We start from the raw sequence: 27,665 nt of genomic DNA, 5'->3' as shown, positions 1-27,665 counted from the left end.
CTAGAAATGCCAGCACAAGAGACAGAAAAGGAGCTGACACCAAATCTGGACAGTGGAGGGACTTTGGCCTGGCCAGGTGTCTGACTTTCTCTACTTCTGCCTGCTGTTTCTCCTAGAAGTCATGTCTACAAATTAATAGTGACCTTGCACACATGAATATGAATTTTATAAATCCATTTAGAGGTGAATTTTAATATTAAATGATGTTAAAATACTTCCACTTACAATATTCACTTCTTAGAATTCTTCAATTTTAAATCATGACAATCCTGCTAAAATAATGAGTTATTTTATAACAGGAAGATCATTTCTATTTTCCCATTAGAAAAGAACACAAAAAAATTCCAACTCACTTTAATTCTATATCCACCAACAGAAAGAAACCATTCACAAAAAAAAATAAAATAAAATAAGTAGGAGACATGGAGGAAAGAGTAAAATAGCTAACATTTAAATAAAATAGCTAATATTTATTCACTTTTATTATTGTGTCGTTCAGACCCTTCAGGAAGCAGATGCCAAGGCAGGATTAGATGGGAAAGAGGTCTGCTGAGGGAAAACCATGTGAACGATTAGGGGCAGAGGAGAGAGTGAGGATGAACCTCTAGACTATATTGCAGTTCCTACTTTTCTTATTTGGAACTGAATGGAATCCTCTGAGTTTTAAAAACATTTTGTTTCATTTCTGATAACCTTCTTTTATTTCAGATTAATCAAAAAATAGCTAGCCAGTTTATCATAAAAATTAGTCATATCTGATACTAATAAAAGAATTTATTTTTAGAGTAATTTCAAAACTAACATTAGCACTCAGATAATCTTAGAATGAAAGTAACTTTGAGTGTCCAGATCCTCCAGGTCATCAGATCCAGCTTTCTAGCCAGAGATGGGTGTTCAACTCTTCCCTGAACATTATCTTTCTCAGGGACATAGCTTTACTACAAGGCAATCCAGTTTATTAGTGGTGAACTTTAATCATTAGAAAGTTCCTCTTTTTATTAATTTTTACATAGCCTTTAGGAATATCTTCCTATAACCTTCCCCTAGAACTTCAAGTAGAGATTACATAATAGTAAAGTTGCAGGAAACTCCATCTTCTATGGCCTGGGATAATGAATCTTAGCTCATCTTAGCATTTCTTCTAGAATATTGTTCCCAGAATCATAAACACTTTAGTCACCCTCCTCCAGATGTGCTATTAATTTTTCAATATACTTCCAAATATATGGCATCAGAACTTGATTGTCCAGTCAAATGAAGTGACTAATGCTGAAGACTGTGGGATGATTAACTCTCTGTATCTCTCTTAATAAATTAGATTTGGGGCATCTCATGTCACAGCACTGCTTCATGTTGAATTTGTACTTAGTGAAAATCTCTAAACTACAGAACTATAAAATTAAGTCCAGATAGAACCTCAGAGATAATCTTATTCCAATATCCTCTTTGTCATACAAGGAAATTAAGAATCTAAAAGATTTTGTGCCAAGTCACACAGTTTAACTTGTGACAGAATCAAGCTTAAATTTTTTAAGTCCTAATGCAACACTTCATTTTATTTATTTTTATTTTATTCTCATGCAAAGTGCTATTGATCTTGTCCTCTCTCCTCATTGTCCACTTAAGTAATTAATCTCTTAAGCTAAATGCAAATTTGTATATTTATCCTTTTGCATGTGATATTTATGGCTTTGTGGAAATCTCCACATTGGACCCTTTTTAAGATGAAGAAAATTGAAGAGTGATGCAGTGGAAAGCCCTGAATCATTGTATTAAAATGGTTTTCTGACCCATTCAGCTCTCTAGTCTTTCTATGCCAGCTGATTTGCCTGGGCCAGTTCTTTTGCCTTGACCATTTCTTAATCTTATAGTAAAACACCTGGGTTTACTTGATAACACTTCTCACCCACTTCTTTTTTTTTTTTTTAATTTTTATTTACTTATGATAGGCACACAGTGAGAGAGAGAGAGAGAGGCAGAGGCACAGGCAGAGGGAGAAGCAGGCTCCATGCACCGGGAGCCCGATGTGGGATTCGATCCCAGGTCTCCAGGATCGCGCCCTGGGCCAAAGGCAGGCACCAAACCGCTGCGCCACCCAGGGATCCCTTCTCACCCACTTCTTAAACACCAATCATCCTTTCCTTATTGAATATGTGTGTGTCACTTTTGAAAGGATTGCTTCTGCTAACCTTGAATCCTTAAGTATTATCCATATAGTTGAGATCTCAGCCTATATTCTGACTGCCTCTCCTAGTAATGACTGGCTATGCCTTTTTACTTGTTCATTCTACCTTCCCAGAGGGCTGAACTTCAACACCTCCAAGTGGAGCTCAGAGGTTGGCACCATCATTTCATCTGTTTATGTCTACCTATTCATGCCTATCTACATTTTCTTAATTGTTTGTACCATGTCTACTATATGTGAAGCACATGTCAGCTGTCACGTTATTCATTCAGTACTTTGTTTTGACTATTTAAACCTATTGTTAAAGCCTGCCAATTTCTCCCAATTAATATGCAAGTATACATTAAATCAAAGAAAACCAATGTTCTGAAGATAAGTATAGAATGTATACATCTTAAGTGTATATAGATCTTTTGCATCTAATTGCAAGTACTGATTTGCAAAGTATTTAATAGTACTCTTATTATAGCTCCTTGCTCTAAGATACTGATCAGAACCACCCTATAATAACATGGCTTACAGAGCTTATATATTAAGCCATCATTACATAGGTCTCACTTACTAACTCAATAATTTAATTTTACTTTCAGTATGATTGTTGTTGCTGGTTGTTGTAGTTTCTGTTCCTCTTTATATTCTTAGTCCTCCACTGAAAATAATATGGAGATTAAATTATTCCACATTTTATGATAACTGTGGTTAAGAAGGAAAAAGAAAACTATCTAGATAGGACCCCTCTTGCTCCAATTCCTCTTCCCTGTCTGTCTGTTAAGGATTGGAGGGGACAAAGCTTTGAAAGAAGAGCAAATCATTTAAAGATTGTCATTACTTCCTGGTAGCCACAATGAATATCACAAGTCCTGTGTACTTCAGCTCTCTTCTTTCACTTATCCACTCATCCATCTACCCATCCAAAAGCAAACAAGCCTTTAAAAGGGGGGGGGGGGGCATCTGGGTTGCTCATGGTTGAGTATCTGCCTTTGGCTCAGGACATGATCCCAGGGTCTTGGGATTGAGTCCCACATCAGGCTCCCCACAGGGAGCCTGCTTCTCCCTCTACCTATGTCTCTGCCTCTCTGTGTCTCTTATGAATAAATAAATAAAATATTTTTAAAAAGCAAACAAGCAAAAATATTTCAGAAGCCTCTATGATGGGCTCAGCAGTTTGATCTAGTTAATTTAAGGAAATATTAGGGTGATGGAACCTTTGAATGCTCTGAAATTTAGCATAAATCACATAAGAATGCATGAGAGTTTTTACTTAGTTTCAGAAAAGGGGGGTTCATATGAAAACTTTTAATTACTGGTACCTGATTACATGTAAGAATCCCAGATCAACACAGCCCACACTTGGCTGACATTGCCTGGTGTACTCTGATATGCCTTGATATGCTTAGTGTGACTATTCATCTTGACTTAACTTATCCTCTAGATGGAAGCTTTGTCACTGCCCGTCAGTGCGCCCAAGGAATCACCTGAAGTGTTTAACTGGTCTGGAGGAAGTCAAACATATCAAACACAGTAATTACAAAGCATTTGACACTAAACTAATTCTGAAATCATGAATATATGTGGTTATTCACTCTTTGCAACAACTCAAGATAGTTTTGTATAGGGCAAAGAGTCAGGCTACCTGCATTCAAATCCTGGCTCTGCCACTTACATGTTGCATAATCATGTACAACTTTTTTTAACACTTCTCTGTCTCAGTATCTCTGTCTATAAAATAAGGATGGTAACAATACCTACCTATCAAGGGGATTAATAAGTGAACATATATAGAAAACTTAAATAGTACATGAAAAATGCTATGTTAGTTATCTTTATAACTTAACCTCAATTTTCTAATGATAAAAATGATAACATAGACATACTCCATTCTGTTTAAACTCCACAGTTTGTGAATCCTGAACAGTGATACTGAGATACCGTCTATCTTTGGTTACAATTCCTTGACCTATCTGTGCCCAGATCCTACTCAATATGACAAACCAAAGGATTTTCTCCTGTTAATGAAACTGTCATCAGGCCAGTGAGGCACAAAATGTCTGAAGCTGCTATTCCATGAACATAATGTTTATTATAATTCGTAAGCTTGTAGGCATATAAATGTCTTTCCTTTCAGGGTTCAAGTTTCTAAGTTCAGTGCTGAGTGGGAAACTGAGGCAATCATACAAGCTTGGCAGAATAGTGAAGGGCAGATGAGAGAGGTGAGATTATGATTTTAATTAGTTTATTAATTCCAGAGCAAGGAGGCCATTCTGGAAAAGCTTAAACAAACATACTTAGAATAGCAACTAAGAGGAAACATTTTAAACATGTTGGACTAAACTAAAAATCAAAAAACAAACAAAATTTTTAATTAAAATTAAAATTATTATAGTTTTTATAATTATATATTTTTATAATTATTTATCAACTAATTATTAACTGAATACTTATAGTATTTCAGGGACCTTGGTAAATGCAAATAAAACATTATCAGTGTCATAAAGTATTTACTACCTTGAACCTACAAGTATTATTCCATCCTTCAGGTTCCCAAGCAATACATATATTTAAAGCAGGGAGCTCACAAGAACCACAATAGAAAGGAAACAGCTGGTAAGCAGCTGCAGAGTAACACCACAGGCCAATTTTCATTTAAACGAAAAATAACCCATTCAATTAGAGCCTAGAAGCTCAACTTCATATCATTAATTATTTCATGGATAAGTAGGAAGGTTCTCCCATATTTTATTCCCTTCACATTTGGCCTAATCCTGCATCCTTAGATTATAGGTACAAAAAAAAAGACATGAATTTCAGTCATGTTACCTGCTTTCTAAGTCAAAAATTAAAAAATTTACATTCAAAGTAATTATGCACAGCATGTCATGAGAGAGAGTGTTCTGTTCAAAGAACCAAAAGAAAGCATGTTAATCATAATTCATATTTACAGGACACCTAAGTTAGGAGGAGTTCAAAGCAAATGCATGTGTGGCAAAGGTCAAAGCCATTGCCAAACAGGAAAGCCCTGGAGCTTCTTTTCCATTCCAAGTCATCCATATAAGGTGGGGTTTCCTTTTCTGTTTAAGTTTAGACATCATCAGAAAAGTCAAACCACAAAAGAATGATGAAAGTTGTGTTAAAATGTGGTAGATGCTATGTCTTTTATACTCCACACAACCCTTTGCTGGAGAGCCTGTTTTAGCTTCTCTGAGATTTTATTATTATGTTACATAATCAGAAACATCTATTACTAAACAAACAAACAAACAGCAACACCACACTCAATAAAGCTCAGCTTGATACCTAAAGATCCAAATAAATCATTAGTATGGTATACAAAAACTAGTAACAATTATTTAAATCCTGAAACTGTCAATAGAATAATAAATTTGAAACTATTCTTGTTTCTTTCTGATAAGAAGGGATAGTAATCATTTAAAAACATGAATTTATGGAAAACTATTGATTGACCACCAATTTTTGCTAGGCACTTTGAGGAATAGCTAGATAAAACTCAAAATTCAAGATGTCCTTAAGATAAAGTAGAGAGCTATCATTTGTATAACCAGAATACAAGGATCTAGCACTATGTGAGTTAACCAAAAAATAGACTTTGGTTCTGTGGTGGGAGAGGTCAATTATATCCTCAGCCCTGGAAGGCAATTCATATACAAAAGATAGAGAAATGGAAGAGAATTGGAAAGAACTTTCAAGGAAGGTGGAATGACAGATAATATGACCACGAAGTAAAAAAATAAAGAAAAAAGTGCATAAACAGATCAGTGAGTTATACAACGTTATGTGTCAATTAGATCTCCATAAGGGCAGAGGGGAAGAAAGAGAGCAGTAAGTGACCCACTGTATTTAAAGATAAGTTAAGGTAAAAAAATGATGACAAGGAGTATAGTATCAGACTTGAAGGTGAGGATGTGATCCCAGCTCTAATGCTGAGGAGTTTTGTGACACTGGATAAGTTATATAATCTTCAAGCCTGTTTTCTTTCTTCAATCAATTGGAGCCAATAATAATACCTATGTCACTTGATATCTGCAAAAATTAAGTGAGATAATCCATGCGATGCTCACAAAGGCAGAATGCATGTTATATTTATCTTTATATGACCAGAAACAGGCACTATTCTTGAAACAGAATACTCAATAAATGTTAGTTTCTGGATTATTATGAATTTTTTGGCAAGACTAGAAAGGTAGTTATAACAGACCTCCTAGACCCTATCAGATGAAAAGGATTTGTGTTGTGTATACTGAAAAATAGAGAGACACTCATAGGTTTTGAGATCAGAACATTGTTAAAGTTAAGCCCAGAAAATAGATTGTAAGGAAACTAGAGGCCGGACTATCTTTGAAGACATTAATGAGACCCTAAACTAGACTGATGCCTATGAACATGGAAAGAGGAAAAAGGTAGGAGAACTAGCTCAGAGGACTCAGGAACAAACCATAAGAAACTCATAGAACATTCTCGGTATCTTCATAAAAGCAAAGGGCTACATGCAGAAATGACTTAAGCTTGACATTAAACTGACCACTGGGATAATGAAACGAACTCTAGGGCTTAGAAATCCATAATATAAATTCCAGATAAATTAGACTTTTATTGGCAGGAAGTTCCCATCTTAACCAAGAAAAAAAAAATCAAGAAAACAGACTATTTCAATGACTTAAATCTAAGTCGTAAGGGAGACATTTATTTAATAAAGTAGTTAAGAGTGTTGACTGGGTAGCGAAACTTACAGGGTTCAATCTCAGCTCCACCACTTTCCAGTTATGTAACAAGTTACTTATAACTACTGCATGCCTCAGTTTTCTGTATTTGTAAGATACTTGTGCCTACTGGTATCTAATTAACACCAGTACCTATTTCAAAAAGTTTTTACGATGACTTATTTAATATACTTTAAACACTTAGGATGGTGTCTGGTATATAATTAGCCAGTGATAAATGTTAGTTATCTTAATTCTTGAGTTATTCCTGGTCTGAGCTGAGATTTACGGGTTACATATGGATCAATCCCAAATGCTATGGTACTTTCCCTATAACTTGCAATGGTTGACCCATATCCCACGATGTACCCCAATAAGACTAATTTTCCACTCCTCCCCATCTGCCACAAACCAAAGGTAAAAGGCTTGACAGTTTTGCATACAATTTGAAATATTACTACTCCTTTCATGCATCATGCTTATCCATGTCATGTAGTTGAAGGATTGTATTATGACTTCAGATGATTAATAACAAACTTATTAAAACAAATCCTTTATTTGGGTACAAAAATCTCAAATACTTTCAATACTTCTATGACTTAAGAAGTGACTATTTCAAATATGCATTACAGAAACAAACTCCATATTAGAAGTTCATTCTGTATAAAAAATTAAAAGAAAATGAACCAACTTCATGTTATTTTCTTGGATAATGACTTAAAATAATACAAAGTGTTCTGCTGTTTATCATCACACAGTAGGCAGATACTACAGAACCATTGTATAAAAATACAAATATAAAATGTAGATAATGAGTCCATACATATTAAAATGTATTTTACTATTTATTGACACATAATTACTGTATAAAATATAAAGTGCATGTTAGTTCAAGTATTTTATATTATCATTCTAACACACAAACTTTTCATTGCTTATTATAGGCCTTTTCAAGCCTTCAGGGATTAATTACTATTTAATGATGGACCAACCATGCCAAACAATTCACTAGATTGAAACTCTTCCTCAGATTAATTCAACAACTGCTGAGTTTTTAACTACCCAGAATTATTTAGTGTCATCATGGACATGCTAAATAAATTAATTCCTTCACCCGCTATTGGACATAAGCTCAGTGCATTAGATATTCCTATTTCTTAATATCTGAAAAAAATAAGAAAGAAAGAATGGGCTACTGATTTAAAAATAACATTCACAGGAACTAAGAGTGGATTATTGCAAGCAACCACAACTCTAATTTCTAACAAATACTTTATTCCATTAAACATTCTCATTTAAAGTAAAACACAGTTAAATGTATTTCAACTTGTGCTACATTGATCAGGAAGTGACAATCATGAATGCCCAAACAAATCCACTGGAAGTCAAGATGACCTTCCCAGAAAATATGCTTGTTATGTGCATAATTATTCTGAAAGTCAAACAAAAAGACCGTTCATGATTATTTTATAAAAACCACATCTGTCCAGATAAAGCAAACCATGTTTTTATGTCAATCCATAATATTAGAAACATGGTTAAAAGATTACATCTAGTTATCATCTTATTCTTCTTTGTCAGCAAATAAAAAGAAAACATGAAAGAAGTGAATTGATCTTTAACCAAAGGAGAAGGGACAATACTCTATATTTCCCTTATCAATACTGGCATACATACTGCAAAGCTCTAGACTCAAGAAACTTTACAAGCACTTGCAACTAAGGGACAGTAACAACTTCAAATTCCTCCTGACTAGAGCTTCCCAGATCTAATTATCTCATTACTTCTTGGAAACAGGATGCATACATCATGTTTGCTGTGCCAGTTCAATCCCTCTTGCTCTTCAGTGAAGGGAAAAGGCAGAAAGCGGGAAAAGTCCTGGCTAAGAACTCGAGCTTACAGTTAGAATGCTCTTAAGTTCAAATTTCAGCAGCTCAACTTACTGAATGGGGAGCCATTTCTCTAAACCTCAGCTCTTTTATCTATAAAACAGATGCATGTAAAGGCGTTTGAAGAAGTGAGAACATACCCTGGGACAATGTAATAAATGTATTGATTACTACTGCAACTGATTTCCCCCCAAATATAAAATAGAGCCTTTTTGGTTGCACATACTCAAGAGTGGCAGCAAAGGCATGAATGATGAGTATAGTTGTATGAGTGGATAAAGACCTTGAATTAGTTGCTTTCAATTAGTAGAGACAGACGTAGAAAGGTAAGCAAGGCCAGGATTCAGTTTTTAGGTACAGAAAATAAAACCTATTGTTATTGAGCAGACAATAATTTTTTTAATCAAGGAAGTAACAATTCTTGATAAAAACAATTGCAGCCACAGGTGAGAGGATCAAAAAATGAAGAAAATCTTGAAGCCTAGAGGTCAGTCAATTGTAATAATTTAAGCTAGAGAAGCTTAGGACCTGAACTAAAGCAATGTAAGAAGTTTAGTAAAATGTGAAAAACTTCATGCAACTTCAGCACTCAATTTCTTATTAGATTCTGGGTTCTTAGCCTCAAGCCTATGAGGGAGGTTGGTCTATGTTACATAGAGAAAGGAAAGAAATATAGCTTATAGCAAAACTCATTTTAGCTAGAGCAATCCTAAAGAATTCCCCAGTATTAACTAACTTTACAATTAATTTAAAACCGGTACTCAAGTCTTTTTCAATAATACGAATAAAGAGAATAAGTTAATAAAATGGTACTTTAGTTATATTCTCTGTAAAATGAGAATAATGGTACCTACCTTATCATGTTATTGTAAGGTAGTGTAATTCTTCTAGAATCCATACCATAGGGTAATATATATACATATAAAAGAATTCCAGAACAAGAGCAAGACAAGAATCAATATTCCAAGAAATAATAGGGAAAATATTTCCTGATGTAACAAAGAAAGAGTTTAGTCTAAAAAATAAGAGTACACATTGTATTTTAGATGCATGTAGTAAAAACAGAGTTACTCCTGTATGAATTCAGAAATAACCCATATTTTTCAGGAGCTGAAGTTTTAGTAGTACACATGATCCTGGACTACTCACAAGTGGACAAGAGATTACTGAGCCAGTAATCATTTGTGCTACACCCTATATACGTTCAAACCATCTCAGGTTCTTCCTGGAATGATTCAGAATAACAACATATGCATGTGTATGTATGTGTGTGTGCACATCTCTTTAAAAATTTTTAAAGGAAGAAAAACTACAGACCAACATCTTCATGAATGTAGTTGCAAATATTCATAACAGAATATTAGCAAATTGAATGCAGCATTATGTAAAAAGATAATTTGCCATGACTAAACAGTTTATTGCAGGATTTCAAGGTTGAATAACATTTAAAAATCAGTAAGTGTAATTTAACACATAAACATAACAAAAGAGAAAAATCATATGATCATCTCAATTGGTACAAAGCCAACACTCCTTCATGATAAAAACTCTCAGCAAACTAAGGGTTGAAACCAGGTTGAACCTAGGGAACTAGGTTCCTCAACCTGATAAAGGGTATTTATAAACTCTTATAGCTAACATTATACCTAATGTCAAAATATTTTTTTTAATTTTTTTTAAATTTATTTATGATAGTCACAGAGAGAGAGAGAGAGACAGGCAGAGGGAGAAGCAGGCTCCATGCACCGGGAGCCCAACGTGGGATTCGATCCCGGGTCTCCAGGATCACGCCCTGGGCCAAAGGCAGATGCTAAACTGCTGCGCCACCCAGGGATCCCACCTAATGTCAAAATATTAAATTCTCCCCCCACCCCAGCACATAACTGAGAACAGGAAATGATGCCTGTTTTCACCACTCCTATTCAATGTTGTACTGGAGAACTAGATCAATAACAAAAGAAAAAGAAATAAAAGACTTTCATATTGTAAAAAGAGAAGTAAAATTAAAATGATTTTGTTCACAGATGACATGATCATGAACACAGAAGATCCTAAGGAATCTATAAAAACCAAGTAGAATTAATAAGTGAATTTATTAAGGCAGAAAAATGTAAAGTTAATATATAAGAATTACTTTTGTCCTCTGTAGAGGACTGACATGTGAGAAAGAGCAGCTAAAACACAACAGCAGAGTGCACACAGCATATACCAGAAACACTTGCTGAAGCATCAGGCCCTAGGCAGTGTATGACCTCTTCTTAATATAGTATTACTCTCAAGAGCAGAAAACATACAAGGTTTCATAATATGCAAAAGGCAGAAACCTAGACATAATAACAAGAAGGAGGAATTCTCCCCAAAGGAAACATCAAGAAGAAATCACAGCCAGGGATTTGCTAAAAACATATATAAGCAATATACCTGAACAAGAATTTAGAACAACAGTCATAAGAATGCTAGCTGGGCTTGAAAGAAGCATAGAAGACACCAGAGAAACCCTAGCTGCAGAGGTAAAAAAAAACTTAAAAACTAGTCAGGATGAAATAAAAAATGCTATAATTTAGATGCAAAACCAACTGGATGTAATCACAACAAATATGGGAGAGTCAGAGGATCAAATAGGTGATACAAAAGATAAAATTATGGAAAATAATGAAACTGAAGAGGGAAAGATAATTATTATATTATGAATACAGACTTAGAGAACTCAACAATTCCACAAAGCACAATAATATCCATATCATAAGAGTCCCAGGAGAAGAAGAATGGGGAAAAGGAGCAGAAAGTTTATTTGAAGAAATTATAGCTGAGAACTTCCCTAATCTGGAGAAGGAAACAGGCATTAAAGTCCAAGAGGCACAGAGAACTCTCCTCAAAATCAACAAAAACAGATCAACACCAAGACATATCTAGTGAAACTTGCAAAATACAAAGATAAAAAAGAGAATTCTGAAAGTAGCTAGAGACAAAATATCCTTAACCTACAAAGGTAGAGATGTAATATTAGCAGCAGATCTGTCCACAGAAACTTAGCAGGCCAGAAAAGAGTGGCATGATATATTCAGCATGCCAAAAGGGCAAGATACGCAGCCAAGAATACTTTATCCAGCAAGACTATCATCCAGAAAAGAAGAGATAAAGAATTTCCAAGATAAGTAAAAACTAAAGGAGTTCCTGAACAGTAGACCAGTTCCACAAGAATACTAAAGGGATCAAAAGCAACAAAGATTAGAAAGAAAGAGAGACAATCTACAGGAACAGAGAATTTACAGGTAATACAATGACACTAAGTTCATATCTACTAGTAATTATTCTGATTGTAAATGGACTCAATGCTCCAATCAAAAGACACAAGGTATCAGAATGGATTAAAAAAAAAAGACCCACTGATATGCTTTCTACAAGAGACTCATTTTAGACCCAAAGACCCCTCAGATTGAAAGTGAGGTGGTGGAGAACCATCAATCATGGTAATGGACATCAAAAGAAAACTGGAGCAGCCATACTTATATCAGACAAACTAGATTTTAAACCAAAGACTGTAAAAGAGATGAAGAAGGGAACTACATCATAATAAAGGGGTCTGTCCAACCCAAGAAGATCTAACAATTGTAAATATTTTTGCCCCCGACCTGGGAGCAGCCATATATATAAATCAATTAATAACAAACTTAAAGAAACTCATTGATAATAATACAATAATAGTAGGGGACTTTAACACCCAGTCACAGCAATGGACAGAAAATTAAGCAGAAGATCAATAAGGAAACAATGGCTTTGAATGATACCCTGAACCAGATGGACTTAACAGACATATTCAGAGCATTTCATCCTAAAGCAGCAGAATATACATTCTTTGCAAGTATACGTGGAGCATGCTCTAGAACAGATCACATACTGGGTCACAAATGAGTCCTCAACCAATACAAAAATACTGGGATCATATCATGCATATTTTCAGACCACAGCACTATGAAACTTGAAGTCAATCACAAGAAAAAATTTGGAAAGACCACAAATACATGGAAGTTAAAGAACATCTTACTAAAGAATGAATGAGTTAACCAGGAAATTAAAGAAGAAATAAAAAATACATGGAAGCAAATGAAAATGAAAACATGACAGTTCAAAACCTTTGGAATGCAGCAAAGGTGGTCATAAGAGGGAATTACATAGCAATACATGCCTTTCTTAAGAAGCAAGAAAAATCTGAAATACACAACCTAACCTTACACCTAAAGAAGCTGGAAAAAGTAAACAAAGCCTAAAACCAGCAGAAGAAGGGAAATAATTAAGATTAGAGAAGAAATAAATGATACAGGAATTAAAAAAAAAAAACCAGTAGAATGGATGAACAAAACTAGGATTTGGTTCTCTGAAAGAATTAACAAAATTGATAAACCTCTAGCCAGGCATATCAAATAAAAAATAGAAAGGACCCAAATAAATAAAATCATGAATGAAAGAGAAGAGGTCACAACCAACACTATAGAATACAAACAATTATAAGAGAATATTATGAACTAGATATGCCAACAAATTGGGCAATCTGGAAGAAATGGATTCCTAAAAACATATAAACTACCAAAACTGAAACAGGAAGAAATAGAAAATTTGAATAGATCCATAACCATTATTCAAGAAATTGTATCAGTAATCAAAAATCTCCCAACAAACAAGAGTCCAGGACTGGATGGCTTTCCAGGAGAATTCTACCAAACATTTAAAGTAGAATTACACTTATTCTTGTGAAGCTGTTCCAAAAAGTAGAAATGGAAGGAAAACTTTCAAACTGATTCTATGAGGCCACAATTACCTTGATTCCATAACCAGACAGACTCCAGTAAAAAGAATTACAAACCAATATCCCTGAGGAACATGGATGCAAAAATCCCAACAAGATAACTAGCTAATTGAGTCCAACAGTACACTAAAAGGATTATTCACTATGATACAGCAGGATTTATTGCTCTGCTGCAAGGGTGGTTCAATATCCTCAAATCAAGCAACATGATACACCACATTAATAAAAGAAATTATAAGAACCATACGATCCTCATAATAGATGCGGAGAAAGCATTTGACAAAATACAACATCCTTTCTTGATAAAAACCCTCAAGAAAGTAGAAATAGAAGGAACATACCTCAACATCATAAAGATTATATGTGAAAGACTCACAGCTAATATCATCCTCAATAGGGAAAAACTGAGTGCTTTTCCCCTAAGGTCAGGAACACCACAGGGATGTCCACTTTCACCACTGTTGTTCACCATAGTACTAGAAGTCCTAGCCTCAGCAATCTGACAACAAAAAGAAATAAAATGCATCCAAATAGGCCAGAAAGAAGTCAAACTTTCACTCTTTGCAGACAACATGATGCTCTATGTAGAAAACCCAAAAAGACTCCACCAAAAAATTGATTGAACTGATACATGAATTCAGCAGTCACAGGATATAAAATCAATAAACAGAAATCTGTTGCATTTCTATATACCAATAATGAAGCAGCAGAAAGAGAAATCAAGGAGTCAATTCCACTTACAGCTGCAAAATCAAAAGATACCTAGGAATAAACCTAACCAAAAAGGCAAAAGATCTATATGTTGAAAACTATAGAACATTTATGAAAGAAATTTAAGAAGACATAAAGAAGTGGAAAAACATTCCACACTCTTGGATTGGAAGAACAAATATTATTAAAATGTCCATACAACCCAAAGCAATCAACATATTCAATGAAATCCTTATCAAAATAACACCAGCATCTTTCACAGAGCTAGAACAAACAATTCTAAAATTTGTATGGAACCAGAAAAGACCCCAAATAGCCAAAGTAATATTAAAAAAGAAAAGCAAAGAAGGAGGCATCACAATTCTGGATTTCAAGCTAACAAAGCTGTAATCATCAAGACAATATGGTAGTGGCACAGAAACAGACACATAGATTAATGGAACAGAATAGAAAATCCAAAAATGGACCCATAACTGTATGACAAACTAATCTTCAACAAAGCAAGAAAGAATATCCAATGGAAAAAAAAAGTCTCTTCAACAAATGATGTTAGGAAAACAAGACAGCAACATGCAGAAGAATAAAACTGGACCACTTTCTTACACCACACAGAAAAATAAATTTTAAATGGGTGAAAGACAGAAACATGAAACAGGAAACCATCAAAATTCTACAGGAGAACACAGGCAGCAACCTCTTTGACATTGGCTGTAGCAACTTCTTAGTAGACATGTCTCCAGAGGCAAGGGAAACAAAAGCAAAAATGAACTATTGGGATCTCATCAAGATAGAAAGCTTCTGCACAACAAAAGAAGCAATCAACAAAACTAACAGTCAACCAGAATGGGAGAAGATATTTGCAAATGACATATCACATAAAGGGTTAGTATACGAAATCTATAAAGAAATTAATAAACCCAACACCCCCCAAAACAAATAATCCAGTTAAGAAATGGGCAGAAGACATCAATAGACACTTTTCCAAAGAAGACATTCAGATGGCTAACAGACACATGAAAAGATGCTCAACATAACCCATCATCAGGAAAATACAAATCAAAAGTATGATGAGATACCACCCCATACCTGTCGGCATGACTAAAATTAGCAACTCAAGAAACAACAAATATTGGTAAGGATGTTGAGAGAAGGGAATGCTTTTGCATTGTTGGTAAGAATGCAAGTGCAGCCACTCTGGAAAACAGCATGGAGGTTACTCAAAAAGTTAAAAATAGAACTACCCTATTACCCAGCAATTGCACTACTAGGTATTTATCAAAAGGATACAAAAATGCTGATTTGAAAGGGCACATGCACCCGATGTTTTATAGTAGTATTATCAACACCAGCCAAATTATAAAAAGAGCCCAAATGTCATCAACTTATGAATGGATAAAGAATGGATATATATGTATATACATACACACAATGGAACATTACTCAGCAATCAAAAGGAATGAAATCTTGCCATTTGCAATAATGTAGATGGAGATAAAATGTCTTATGCTAAGTGAAATAAGTCAGTTAGAGAAAGACAAATACCATATATGATTTCACTCATATGTGGAATTTAAGAAACAAAACAGATGAACATAGGGGAAGGGAAGGAAAAATAAAACAAGATAAAAACAGAGAGGGAGGCAACCCATAAGAGACTCTTATAGAGGGAGAAAAAGTTGAAGGTTGCTTGAGAGGAGGTGGGTGAGGGATGGTCTTAAATGGATGATGGGCACTAAGAAGGGCACTTATTGGGATAAACACTGGGTGTTACCTGTAAGTGATGAATCACTAAATTCTATTCCTGAAACCAATATTACACTGAATGTTAACTAACATGAATTTAGATTTTTTTTAAAAAAGAAGACATATGAATAGCCTGAAAGCAAATCAAATGTGTTCAACATCATTAGTCATTAGGGAAATGTAATTTAAAATTCAATGATATAGGTACACACTGGGATGACTAAGATTAAAAAGACTGACAATACCAAGTGTCGGTGAGGATGTAAAACAACTGGAACTCCCATATATTTTGGTTGACAGAGCAAATGATACTATCATTTTGGGTATCAATTTGGCAGTTTCTTGGAGTAAGCTCAGAAATTCATAAACAATCTATGAAGTCCTCTTCCCAAATCTCTCCCCCTATACTATCCCCCATGCCCACCCCACCCTGCCCACTTTCTGTCCCTAAAGCTCTCCCCTCCAGTTCTCCAACTAAAAATCTGGCATTTTGTTTACCCCACCCTGCCACTCATTCCCTGTGACCACATCCACAGCTGGACCAAGTGGGGAGAGGATACAGAGAAAAAAATAGCAGTAAGAGTTTGTCCTACTTTCTTGGGACCATACATCCTCCAAGCAAAGAGAAAAGTGCCCCTTTGAGGCATCTCTGAACCCTTCACTGTCAGCCTTAGCATTTGCAGAAGACCACTTTCTTTCACCTAGAGTCTAAACCAGGAAAATTCTGGAGCTCTAGCTGATACTCCTTACAGTTTTTGGCTGCCTTGAATCTAAGCCAGAGAACTTAAGGGGAAAAAATGGTGAAATTACCATTTGGGATCTCATCTTCTTCCCTACCATATCTGCTTATTTTTTAGAGTCCTCAAATATTTGTTCTATGCATTCTGCCCAGGATTTACATGTACATTCAGTGAGAAATACAGAGTAAAATGTACTCTAAATGACTCTCTCCATATTTATCCTCATCTCTGCACTTACAAAAACATGGCAACAAAGAGCTATACTTCTACTAAGTATTTTAATGCTGCTAAATGATGCTAAATTTTCATCTTAGGGAATAGAAACAATCTGAATATTCACCAAGTACAACCATGTACAACAGCAATTAAACTGTACCCAAACAAAACCCTCTAGCCAACAAATATTTAATAAAAAATTACAAGTAGACTATTGTGGGAGGGGAGGTTCATTGGGAGTTCACATAATTTTTTTTAATTGTCAAAATTTGGCTTACTGGTTAAAATATAGTAAGTCATTTTGTTTCTAATCAGTAATAATTATTTTCATAGTGTGACTTGGTCATGCAGTAAACTCAGTCTGGTGGCACTGATATAAAAAATATGTAGTGTTTAATGCCACTACTTTGTCAATAAATGCCTCAAGATGCCTCCTTTTCACATCACAAGTAAATACCATTTTTTTTGTTTTTAAAAAATTTTTTAATTTTTATTTATTTATGATAGTCACACAGAGAGAGAGAGAGAGAGAGAGAGAGAGAGAGGCAGAGGCATAGGCAGAGGGAGAAGCAGGCTCCATGCACTGGGAGCCCGACATGGGATTCGATCCCGGGTCTCCAGGATCACACCCTGGGCCAAAGGCAGGCGCTAAACCGCTGCGCCACCCAGGGTTCCCAAGTAAATGCCATTTTTAATTCTAGAGCAAGATTCTGAGGAAGAGGTGGAAAAAATTTGAGAAAGAACCTGCTCCAATACATCTCCAAATTAGGTGGCAAGATTAAACTTTTCCAAATGCAGAGTCATTTCTTTTGACTTACATCTCACTGCTTTGTTGATAACCCAAAATCCATGGAGCCAAGTTGTTGAATATCCAGTAGTTCACCGCCCAGACCCCCACTTTGGGATGAGGCTGCTGAGAACATCCACTGTCTTGCCCAAGGCTTGACCCATGTGGGACAGCCCACCTTGATCTATGAGCCAACGGTCAATGGATGCAGGGCAGAGGCAAAAGGGGGTAGGAGACCCACATCAATTCAAGAAAATTCTGTAGTGCCACCTGAGCTCCTGTGCTGTCTTTGGGATGACTGAAGACTGTTAATGCATTGCAGTTCTTGTTCTGCTCAAACTCGCTTCTAGTGTTGCTGCTGAGAGTGTTCCCCATTAATCCTCTTGCAAAAAAATCTGCCTATATTGTCTGTTCCACAGAATTGGTCTAAGACAATTGAGCAAGAGGGAAGGAAAAACTCATATAAGCTAACAATATCCTTTTGTGAATAAGTTTTTCACATCACTTTTGGCTTTATAGAAGGAAATTAGGGCAACCCAAAGTACTAAATCACTAAGAGGCAGAGTGTAGGTGGAAATGCAAATCTTTGACTCAGTAATTTAACTCAAGATGATGTATCTAAAACAGTTACCAGAAAACGACACCAACATTCAGTTTCAAGGATGTTTGTTGCATCATTGTGAAAGACATGAAAACAATCTAAATGTCTAAGAATGGGGTATTTATTAAATAAATTATGGAAATATCATACGATGGCTGTTCCATCAAAGATCACGTTACATACTGTTAAGAGAAAAAAATTAACATAAAAGTTCTCAATTACACTAAAAATGCTTATTTATAGATATCCATTTTTAAGGTAATGATGATTGCTGTCTGATGAGAATATGAATAATTTTTATATTCTGATTTTATGAATTTTTACAACGAAACTTGTTATAACCAGAAAAATCATTTTATAAAAAACTTGTTTCAACAGATACATATCTACAGAAAATTTCTTAACAATTATAATGAAACATAAAAATATGCCTCTTAAATGTTCATCATACTTTTTTGATGAACTTATAGAATATTTCTTTTTTCTTTTTTTTTTAAAGATTTTATTTATTTATTCATAGAGACACACACACACACACACACACACAGAGAGAGAGAGAGAGAGAGAGAGAGGCAGAGACACAGGCAGAGGGAAAAGCAGGCTCCATGCAGAGAGCCTGATGTGGGACTCGATCCAGGGTCTCCAAGATCACGCCCTGGGCTGCAGGCGGCGCTAAACCGCTGCGCCACCAGGGCTGCCCAATGAACTTATAGAATATTTCAATGATTGGAATTCATAGATACAAATTAAGAGAAGATTTCTTGGTTTATGGGGCTCAGGGGAAGCTAGCTCTATTTTGAAACTGAATTTTCAAAAAATACAAATATTTTTGAGTTCACAAGAATTTCTTTGGTGGCTAGAGCAGTCTGACACTCATGGTTTTAAAATATAGGACAGCCCAGGAGGCTCAGCGGTTTAGTGCTGCCTTCAGTCCAGGGCCTGATCCTGGAGATCTGGGATCAAGTCCATGTCAGGCTCCCTGCATGGAGCCTGCTTCTCCCTCTGCCTATGTCTCTGTCTCTCTGTCTCTCTGTGTCTCTCATGAATAAATAAATAAAATCTTTAAAAAAATAAATTAATTAAAATAAAATACAGAAGAATAAGCACTCCAAGTAACGACAAAATTGTATTAGGAATATAAAAAGACAGGGACAAATTCCTTATGAGATAATCTTTTATATGATTGAATAAGAATATATAAATAAATATACATTTAGGAATTGTACACATTTGTGCATATAAAGTATCAATAAATAAGAAAGGTGCAAAAATGGACCTGTGTTCTTTGAACTGGGTACATAATAACAAAGACAAAATATATTAAATAATGAAAAGCAAATATTATATAAAATTTATGATGATGACCATTACTTAATACATTTGAAATTACAAGGCTTATATACACACACACACACATATATGTGTTTATAGTGTGTGTGTTTATATATATAATGTTTTAAATGTTTATAGTGTGTGTGCATATATACATATACATATATAAACATATATGTGTATATATAAGCATATATGTGTGTATATATATATACACACAAATTATATATATGTGTGTGTGTGTGTGTGTATATATATATATATATAATAAGGATATTCTTTGGCACAATGAAAGTCAGTTTTGCTTGAAGCTTAGTAAAAGGTTAAAAGACCAACAAAAGTGGGGGCACCTGGGTGTTTCTTTTTTTTTTTTTTAATTTTTATTTATTATGATAGTCTCACAGAGAGAGAGAGAGAGAGAGAGGCAGAGACACAGGCAGAGGGAGAAGCAGGCTCCATGCACCGGGAGCCCGACGTGGGATTCGATCCCGGGTCTCCAGGATCGCGCCCTGGGCCAAAGGCAGGCGCCAAACCGCTGCGTCACCCAGGGATCCCACCTGGGTGTTTCAATGATTGAGCATCTGCCTTCAGCTCAGCTTGTGATTCCAGGGTCCTGGGATGGAGTCCCACATCAAGGCTCCCTATGGGGAGCCTGCTTCTCCCTCTGCCTGTGTCTCTCATGAGTGAATAAATGGAGAAAGAAAGAAAAAGAAAGAAAGAAAGAAAGAAAGAAAGAAAGAAAGAAAGAAAGAAAGAAAGAAAGAAAGAAAGAAAGAAAGAAAGAAAGGAAGGAAGGAAGGAAGGAAGGAAGGAAGGAAGGAAGGAAGAAAGAAAGAAAGAAAAGAAGAAAGAAAGAAAGAAAAAGAGAGAAAGGAAGAAAGGAAGAAAGAAAGAAAAAAAGAAAGAAAGAAAGAAAGAAAGAAAGAAAGAAAGAAAGAAAGAAAGAGGAAGGAAGGAAGGGATTTTTTTTTTCAAATATTTTATTTATTTATTCATAGAGACACAGAGAGAATGAGAGGCAGAGACACAGGTTGAGGGAGAAGCAGGCTCCATGCAGAGAGCCCAACGTGGGACTCGATCCAGGGTCTCCAGGATCACACCCTGGGCTGCAGGCACGCTAAACTGCCACGCCACCGGGGTTGCCCAAGAAATGAATTTTTTAAAATGAATTTTAAGCATATCACATATCCTCATATACAACTGTTTTTTCTTGTTTTACTTGTGGCAATGAATTGCCACATCAAAATGGAGAAAAAGAGATAGCAGGGAAGAAATGTGAGTGGCAGCATATAGCCAAATTCAGGAAAGTACAGGATACATTCATTGAAAGAAAGGAAAGGTCTTAATTTCATTGAGACCCACGGAAGCTGTAAAGCAGCTAATATGCAACATCACTACTTCTATTTACACTGCCCTAACTGACGTGAGACGTCAAGATCATTCTCTTTAATAGAAGAAGCAGGATAAAATTCTCATGGAATTAGCTGTGGGTCACACAGAGGAGTGATTCAGAAAAACAGACTAATGATGGTACAGCAGTGATGAAGGAAACAATGAGACAATAATAGAAAATGTGATTTTGCTGTATCTTAGTGGCAATGGATTTGTATTTCTTAATTCACTTAGCTAGAAAACTTTGGCTCATGGCTGAAAAATAATATTTAAGTTAGGAAATGGATTATGTCTTATCCTGTTTTATCTAAAAACAATTTTGTAGAGTACCATACAGCATCAGTGGATTGGAGCCACTTTTACATCCATAATCATTTTAAGAAGTTAGTGAATCCAAGTTTATGATAAAAATTGCTCTTCATTACTAAAAGTGTGCTAACAAGTGTGTGGCTATTTCCATGTTGGTAGTGACTTCCAATCTATCAGATCTCTTGGTTTGCCTCCTTTAAGGTGTTTTTCCTTTTTTTCCCTAATGATTACAAATGTTTGGAATATCCACCAAACCAAGAAAGAAAAAAAAATAAATGTGAAAAAGAAACAGAATGTCAGTGAGATTGACTTTTAAACTGGGAGACGGGAAGGTTTTACATAAGTAAACCTAAGCCTCAGCTCCAGAATTTGCTCTAGAATCCTAGAATGCAGTAAATATAAGGTTCTACTGAATAGAGCCTTTATGAGAGACCTATCCTAGTGAAGGCCGCATAAAAAGCTACTTCATTTTCACTGTGTTTTGTGTCACATTTTCTACTCATTAAAAATTAGCAAAAGAAATATTTCAAAAATAATTTCTAAAAAATAGTGGCTCTGTTGGTTCAGCATCTATCTCTTGATCTTGGCTCAGGTTCATGATCTCATGGTTGTGAGTTCAAGCCCCATGTTGGGCTCTGTGATGGGCGTGGAGCCTACTTTAAAAAAAAAATTCTCAATGAGTCTGAAGTCATGGAAATTCTAAGAGCTGAGAACATATTCTGACATGTGAATGACATGATTCTTTAGTATAAAGGAATTAACCAGAAAAAAGTAGGTATTCCTCTGCATGGTAATCTCCATTTACAATGAAATAAAGTATGGTCAAAGGGATAATTTAAGGATCAGAGGCTCATCAAGCCCTTCTTTACATGGAAGCATAATCAATTTTCTATGACATCACACTAGGGAGATTCTCTTAAAAGTATACACTGCATAGTGACCTTAAAATAGCAGCCTAAAGCAGCTGACCAGAATAATTCACTGGTAACCAGCCCAACAGCTGTCTGGGGTTCTAGATTTACAAGGTAAGTATAAACATGAAAATGTTTGTGAAACTCTTTCAGCCTAGAGAGCATTTTAAGGGAATTTTTCAAAACAAATAATTTCGAAGTTCTGGGAGAGAACGCCATGAAGAGCTTCAGTAAAATTTAGTTGAGACTTTTAGTCCATAAGTAAAAATTAAAAGTGATTTTTTCTAGTTTTATTGAGGTATGAGGTAACAATTGTACGTATGTAGGTTGTACAATGTGATTTTTTTAAGTTGTACAGCATGACGATTTGATACACAATGTGAAATGATTACATAACCAAGTTAATTAACATATATTTTAACTCATATAGTTACCTTTTGTATGTGATTGTGGTAAGAACACTTAAGAACACTACTCTCTTAGCAGATTTCAAATATACAGTACAGTATTATTAACTATAATCATGATGCTGTACATTACATCCCAAGTACTTTTTCATCTTATACTTGAAAATTTATATTCTTTGATTAACATTCTCCCCTATTTCCTCTATCCCACCCCCAACCCCTGACAACCACCAGTCTACTCTCAGGCTCTATAACTTAGACTTTTTTAGATTCCAAATATAAGTGAGATTATATAGTATTTCACTTTCTGTGTCTGGCTTACTTCACTTAGCATACTGTCTTCTGGGTTCATCCATGTTTTTGCAAATGGCAAAATTTCCTTCTTTATTATCACTAAATAATACTTCATTGTGTATAGGTATTACATTTTCTTTATCCATTCATTTATCAACTGACTTGTAAGTTGCTTCCATGTCTTGGATATTGTGAACAATGCTGCAATGAATATGGGAATGCAAAGAGCTCTTTGAGGTGCTGATTTCATTTCCTTTGGATTGATATATCCAGAAATCAGATAGCTGGGTCATATGGTAGTTCTATTTTTTTGTAGTTCTGTTTTTAATTTTTTGAGGCAACTCCATGGTGTTTTCCATAGGGGTGGACCAATTTATGGTTCCCATCAACAGTGCACAAGTTTTCCCTTTGTTCCTCATCCTCACCAACACTTGTTATCCCATCTTAATGACAAATCTCTAATAGTGAGGTGATATCTCATTGTGGTTTTGATGATGATTAACAATGTTGAACACTCTTTCATATACCTGCTGCTATTTGTGCGTCTTTTTTGAAAAAATGTCTATAGGTCCTTTGCCCATTTTTTAATCAAGTTACTTGTGGGTTTTTTTTTTTTTTTTTTTGGCTGTTAAGTTGCATAAGTTCCTTATATAGTTTTTATATTACCCTCTTTTCAGATATATGGTTTGCAAATATTTTCTCCCATTCTGTAGGTTGCCTTTTCATTTTCTTGATTATTTCTTTTTCTGTACAGAAGATTTTTAGTTTGATATAGTTCCATTTGTTTATTCTTGCTTTTGTTGCTGTACTTTTGGTGAAATAGTGGAAAAATCATTGCCAAGATTGATTCAAGGAGACTACTTGCTGTTTTCTTCTAGCTTTATGGTCTCAGGTCTTACATTTAAGTCTTTAATAAATTTTGAGTTAATTTTTGTATATGGTATAAAAGTCCAAATTCATTCTTTTGCATGTGAATAACAAGTTTTCACAACATTTCCCTTTTCCCATTGTACATTCTTGGTATCCTTATGAAGGATAATCCACCATATATGTGTGGATTTATTTCTGGACTCTCAGTTCTGTTCAACTAGTTTGTATGCCTGTTTTTATGCTGATACCATATGATTTTGATTAATATAGCTTTGGAATAGAGTTTGAAATCAGGAAGTGTGATGCCTCCAGCTTTTGCATTTATTTGTCCTCCTTCTTGTCCTTTCGGGTCTTCCTACTAGAGAAAAATTATTCTGGACAATGCCTTAGCCCCATCGGCTGTCCTCCTCCAAGGTAAAAAAATAAAATAAAATAAAATAAATAAAATAAAATAAAATAAAATAAAATAAAATAAAATAAAATAGCTGAAACTTTGTTACCTAGTAGTGGATTAAAATGAAAACATGAAACGCATTGCCATGGTATATAGCTATTCATTTTGTAAATATTGTATAATATTATATAACTATTGTATAAAAGATTAAGCCAAGTCTTCCAATATGTTTCATCTTTATGGGTAGCCTGAGTGGCTCAGTGGTTTAGCGCCACCTTTGGCCCTGGGCATGATCCTGGAGACCCAGGATCGAGTCCCAAATTGGGCTCCCTGCATGGAGCCTGCTTCTCCCTCTGCCTGTGTCTCTGTCTCTCTCTGTGTCTCTCATGAATGAATAAATAAAATCTTTAAAAAAAATTTCATCTTTATGTTAAGGCAAAATATGAGATATTTAATTCATTAATATTAATTAATAATAGCATATTAGAATAATATTATGCTGTGGACTACGTAGGTTTTTTACTATTCCATGAACATAATTTTTGCTTTTCCATGGTTCTGCTTTTGTTAATGTCATTCCAGTGCCTTGGTGTCACAGAGACTTTCAGAAAAAGCAAATGAAATTATAACAATCCTCATCCCCATTTAACTATATGGTAATTGTGTTTGTCTACAGGAAACTGAAATTTGGTAAACATATATAATAAGTCCCTGATTACAGTAGTCAGTATTTTTTAAAGAATTTATTAAGTGCCATTTCTAGGTCCTTTCTGTGCAGTTTCTCATTTCATTTTTATAATATCCTTAAAATGTAGGTTCTACTTATATCCTGTTTCACGGATGAGGAAGCTGAGGCACCCAAATAAATTTATCTTGCTTAAGGTCATACAAGTAGTAAGTGTAATATTTGGAGTAATATTCGAGTAATTTGGTTCTGGGGCTGTGTACTCAACTACCTCACTATATTGCCTCTTCCATATGTTATTACCTGGCATCTCACAAATCCTGAAGATATCTTCAAGACATCAGTTTTGCTGTATCCCCAGTGAATACTTTTATAGTCCTACCCCATTCACACTGCTATAGAGATGAAAAACAGCTCCTTTGAGGCAAATGGGTACTTTGTCTATGGAATGACACCTTCATATGTTAAATAAGTCTTATTAAAACATCCAATTAAATTTCATACATGTTAGATAATACATATGAATCTTGTCTTATTTTATGTCTTTTCCTTGCAAAGAAAGAGACATTAATCATTTTGTATTGCTTTGTTATATATAAAATATTATATGGTCAGAAACTTATGAAAAGTTTAAGGAAAACAAATGCCACCATCCTTCAACCCAGCAATAACCCTAGAGAGAATCACAGATTCTCTGATTCCATATATTGTTTTACATAAATCACAGACGTAGAAAGATACATGTCACTTACAGATGACAAAAACATACTGGTAAATATATATATATATTTTTAATTTTTTTATTTATTTATGATAGTCACACAGAAAGAGAGAGAGAGAGAGGCAGAGACACAGGCAGAGGGAGAAGCAGGCTCCATGCACCGGGAGCCTGACGTGGGATTCGATCCTGGGTCTCCAGGATCGCGCCCTGGGCCAAAGGCAGGCGCCAAACCGCTGCGCCACCCAGGGATCCCGGTAAATATATTTTTAAAGATTCATTCTGAGGGGTGTCTAGGTGGCTCAGTCACTTAAGTGGCTGCGTTTGGCTCAGGTCATGATTCCAGGGTCCTGGGATGGAGCCCTGAGTTAGGCTCCCTGCTCAGTGGGCAGCCTGTTTCTCCCTCCTCCCTCTGATCCTCCCTACTGCTCGTGCTGATGCTTGTGCTCGTGCTCGCTCTCTCTCACTCTCACTCTCTCAAATAAATAACTAATCCAAAAAAAGTTCACTCTGATATAAAACAGGAAGTACACTAATATACTGAGCAATCATTTTTCATTAGGAATGTTAGTAAAATGACATATAATTCAAGATAAGTGAAATTTTGCAGTAGAAAGATTATTTTAAATTGGTGGAAGTATAAATTAGTACAATAATGGCATTTATAGGAGTTCCTCTTATAAAAATTACTAAAGGGGCACCTGTGTGGCACAGTCAGTTAAGCCTCAGACTCCTGTTTCAGTTCAGATCTCAGCTGCCATCAAGGCTTCACTCTGAGGGCAGAGTCTTCTTGAGATTCTCTCTTCCTCTGCCCCTCCCCCTCCTGCTGTCTGTCTGTCTCTCTCTCTCTCTCTCTCTCTCCCTTTCTGTCTGAAATAAAGAAATCTTTAAAAATAAATAAATAAAAATTATTAGAGATACATGCAATGCTACATGCACTAAGATGGTCATTTCAGTTTTATTTTAAATAACAGCAAACATTCAGAAACACTTTAAGTATTTTACATGTTTAACAAGTGGAATGGTTAAAATCTAGCAGATCTATATAATGAAATATAATGTGGCCATTATCATTTATTTTATTTTTTATGTCTGAGGACAGATAAGAGCTTCACAAAACATATTTCATTGAACCAGGATTCTTAAAATGTGTGCTTTTTCATGGACTCCCTAGTCCCTCAGCAAATAGATCCTTGAGAGACCAATGCAGATTTTTAGGCATATCTCAACTTACAGGAAAGACATACACAATAGCAAAGCCTCAGGAACACATTTCCCCACCCATCATCTCCACTCCTAAGAGTTCTAATTAAATTAAGCAAATGTTTTTAATGAACATACAGAATCTATAGAAATTTAGTTCACTTGAAAGGAATACAATACACCACATAAAAACCAATTTAAAATCAATTATATCACTAATACTTGTGAAAATAAAGAACTTTTATGCCTACAGTAGTTCAGTGTTCAAATTACAGGTTTTTAATATAACTTTTAAAGTTACAAATATACCATTTATTAAAATCTGCTACAAAAGAAAAACACAAAGTAATTTGCACACACACATCCCCACGCTAATCTTGTAAAATTACTAAGTAAAACTTTCATACTGTTCTGAGTACTTACTGGTTAGTGTTTGTCATTATTGGACATATTTATACACAGGACTGTTGTTTTGACATTAATCATTTTAATAATAGCAGTTTCAATGGAGGAAGTCTTTTTTAAATACTATGAATTGAATGCTACAACTTCCCTGGTTTGGAGCATGTACCATAAAGAACCATGATGGAGAGAAGGCAGCCTGGTCAGATAGAAAGTGCTTTAGAGAAGGAATGAGGGCTGAGAAGATGGACTAGGAGTTGAGATGGGCATTCCATCTCTTGGGTAAGTTGTTAAAAAGCCTTTGAGTGTCCATTTCTTCATCTGGCAAATGGTGGTTACTGATACCCATTCAACCTA

General features: G+C 35.2%; 1 protein-coding gene and 1 long non-coding RNA gene across 8 annotated transcripts in view; one reads left to right on the top strand and one right to left on the bottom strand.

Moving 5' to 3' along the window:
- The window catches only part of LOC112644163 (L-lactate dehydrogenase B chain-like), a 171,201-nt gene that overhangs the window by 66,264 nt on the left and 77,272 nt on the right, over positions 1-27,665 (bottom strand). The gene's annotated exons all lie outside the window — the stretch shown is intronic.
- The window catches only part of LOC112644164 (uncharacterized), a 45,147-nt gene continuing 39,789 nt past the window's right edge, over positions 22,308-27,665 (top strand). Inside the window, exon 1 of the long non-coding RNA XR_003126189.3 lies at positions 22,308-22,449. This is a non-coding gene — a long non-coding RNA (uncharacterized LOC112644164). The remainder of the gene's footprint in view (positions 22,450-27,665) is intronic.

Source organism: Canis lupus, chromosome 1, assembly GCF_003254725.2.
Source record: "Canis lupus dingo isolate Sandy chromosome 1, ASM325472v2, whole genome shotgun sequence".
Classification (NCBI taxonomy): domain Eukaryota; kingdom Metazoa; phylum Chordata; class Mammalia; order Carnivora; family Canidae; genus Canis; species Canis lupus.
This window is presented reverse-complemented; position numbering and strand designations above follow the sequence as displayed.